Source organism: Trichosurus vulpecula, chromosome 7, assembly GCF_011100635.1.
Source record: "Trichosurus vulpecula isolate mTriVul1 chromosome 7, mTriVul1.pri, whole genome shotgun sequence".
NCBI lineage: Eukaryota > Metazoa > Chordata > Mammalia > Diprotodontia > Phalangeridae > Trichosurus > Trichosurus vulpecula.
In genome coordinates this window covers 66913622-66916828 of record NC_050579.1, presented here as the reverse complement: position 1 = coordinate 66916828, position 3207 = coordinate 66913622, and the positions used below count along the sequence as shown (strand labels likewise).

Sequence of the window (3207 nt, the reverse complement as noted above, 5' to 3'; positions counted from 1 at the left end):
ACATCTCAAAATTTTCCCCATCAACTTAAAAAAAAGCTTAAGTGTATGTGCCTTACCGAATAGTAAACAAAATATACTAGAACAAATGCCAAATGTTTCACTTTTCAATCACAGACACAGCTCCTATATTTGTATTACATAAAGCATATTTCCCAACATACATCTCTGTTCCATGTAATGTGATATAAGAGAAACATTTAACATAACTGAAATTGCTTTATTCTAAATATGCTTACTGCTTAAATACATTACTACAATATAACTGCCTTGAGAAAAGCTGAAATTGTTTAACAGTGATAGTCTTTACTCAACTTGATTATTATATTCTAGATGGATATTTTTCTGTGTTCCAAAATACTGAACCTGAAGTTTTTAAAACAATCCTGATTTCACTTACAGTAAGCACAAAACACAAACTTGTATTGCAAAACTGTTAAACTTCATTTTTGTTTGTTTTATTTTCTTTTTTAAAAAGTTGACCAGGAGTTAGTGATCAAGATTACACTCCCCATCCACCACTCATATGGGCACTATCAGACAACCGTCCCATTCTGTTCACTCCCATAGATACACGGCTCCAACTAATATAGTAGCTGCTGTTTATTACTCCTTGACTCCTTGTGCAATGTTTGATTGAAAATCAATGGAGTTTTCCTATAAAATTTCATCATATCTTCTTATGGTGTTTTGACCACTGTAACCTCCTTTGTAACCCCCACTCAGCTGCTGGCTAGCTGGACCACTGTAACTGGACCGGTTTGACAAATGAATGCATACTAGCATTTGGCTACCACAAGTGCTATTGCTTGCTACTTCTGTAGACTTCAAGAAGAGTTCTACATATCTGTGCTACACATTTGCTTTGTCTTTCTACATAGTTGCCACAGCATGTTCATGAGTAGCCAATTCAACATCTGCTTCTTCAGTCACTGCCATTAGGTCTAATTTCAATATGTACTTGAACAGGGTTGAGTGGTGAGGAAAAAAAAGTAAATATCATTTACAGTAGCTTTGTTAATACTCTCATGTGCACACAAGGGCCTATTGTACTCTGGAAAGTGGACCCACCATCTTCATATCTACAATCAGACATTCCTGAAAAATAGTAATTGAGGTGTCTTCCAAATATATGTGACACAAAGCCATATCCATCATTATACGCATTGTAGTTATCATAGCCTCCATACCCTCAATGATAGGGACCTCACCTCATTCTTTGAAACCCAGTTCCTCTACCAATGCTATTGTAGTCTCTGCCAACCCCAGGCCTGTCATAAGGACCTGGATACTGCATAGCCATTAGTTTTCAAGGAAGATCACAATGAGTACAGACTTCTGGCTGTCTGCTGTTGAAGATTTCAATGTACATGTGCCCTATTCTTTCCCTGTGGTTCATTAGGGACTTTTCAGCTTTTTCTTGTGAAGCCAACAACATGAAGGCCTCCCCCATACTCCTCCCCTGGAAGTCCACTGACAACGCTATCCCATTTGGCCCGATTTCTAAGCCTGAGAAAAACCGAACAATTTCTTCCTTGCTACAGCCAAATGGGAGTACTATAAGGGACACAAGACAATCACTGGCAGCATAAGGGCTATTTGGACCAGTATGCTTCAACACCCAATCCATTTCAATGTTGTTTGACTTGAATACTTCAGCATACCTGTGTCCCATAGTTTCTCTGTTGTTTTTTTAGTGCCAATTTGACGTCATCTTCTTATGAAAGTTCAACAAATGCTTCTCTGCCTGGTCTGCCTTCTTGTGTGTAGATGAAACTTTTGCCCCATTTTGCATTCCAAGAAAAAGCATTTGACTTTATTGACCAAGCAGGCCCAGGGCAAGCCCCAGACATTCACCACAAATCCTTCACCTTCAATGTTCAGCATCATCTTGTTCAGTCAGTGGCAGGGGCTTGATACTTGACTTTGGCATGACTACGGAGAAATCTCAAATTTTCACTAGAACATATTTGCAAGGACACTGTTTTTACAGGAGAAGAAGAGCCTAGAAACTAAAATTTGATTGAATAGGAAAACACATGGAATAATGGGAAGAAAGAGATGGGATATTGAAAAGGTAGAAGAAACTTAGTTGTGCCAGCAAAGAGTCCAATTCCTTTCTCCACCTAAGCCTAAGTCAGACATCGTGTACATAAAATATGGGACTGTTGAACAGTGTTTTAAAGCATGAACTATATGAGCATGAGTAGCAAGTTTAAGCTTTACCTTATGATTGGAATATATAACCATAAGGTAAGTGCTGGCATCTTGCAGAGCTGCGAAATAAATTTCTTTTTCACAGACATTCATTTGGAACAGCAATGATGCTTTTAGCTTTTACTAATCTCGAGCTTTCAGGTATGATTAAGTATTTTAGCTCCAGAACTAAATGAAAAATTGAATGACTTTACTTACTTGAATTTAATAACTTCTTAATTTAAGGAAAGATATTTATTTTCCCATAACATATCAAAAATCTTTTGGATTGAAATATATTTTGCTTTTTAAAATGCTAGTGGTCTGGGTGTCAAGGATAACTTGGCAATACTTTTGCATTGCATTACCCAACCAAAGAAGAAGTACAAGATTTTAGGTGGAATTAAGAATGTTGGAAAACAAAGATGGGGAATTAAAAGAACATTTTTCTTAGTTCATAAATTACATGAAAATATTCTAATATTCCCATAGAAGTTATTTTCTATAGAGTTAAATATTCTTTTCCTCCTTTATGGTATATTATCTCAACTACATTATAGATTCATATAGTTGCAAGTGACCAAGGGAATTAAAATATAAATGGCTAGATTATTAGTCAGGATTGATCCAACCCATTGGTTACTGGAAGTAAAGGGGCACCAAGACAACCCACTGCTCCAAAATAGCACACTTTTAGTCTCCTACAGTGCTTAAAATTCTCAGCATTTCTTTGCAATTTTAACGTCAAAACAAGTATCCAGAATACTCTGATTAAACCAAAGATGTATTAGGCATCTAGAGGATAATCGCACAATATTGTGTGGGGTATTTGACCCTCACCAAATAATAATAATACTAATAAGGAGCCATCTCAAGGTGGGAACAGAAATTGAATTTTATTCAATTTTCGCAAGAATAGGGCATCCTCTACCAGCACAGAACTGAACTAGCGAAGGAGGCAGAATACAAGGAGCAAAGCACCCATAATTATACCTAAGGCAAGAGAATTCCTGC

At 36.8% G+C, this 3207-nt stretch overlaps 1 pseudogene; it reads right to left on the bottom strand.

Annotated features, from left to right (window-relative positions):
• Positions 1-499: 499 nt before the first annotated feature.
• LOC118858101 lies at positions 500-1887 on the bottom strand (annotated as a pseudogene).
• Between the last annotated feature and the right edge of the window lie 1320 nt (positions 1888-3207).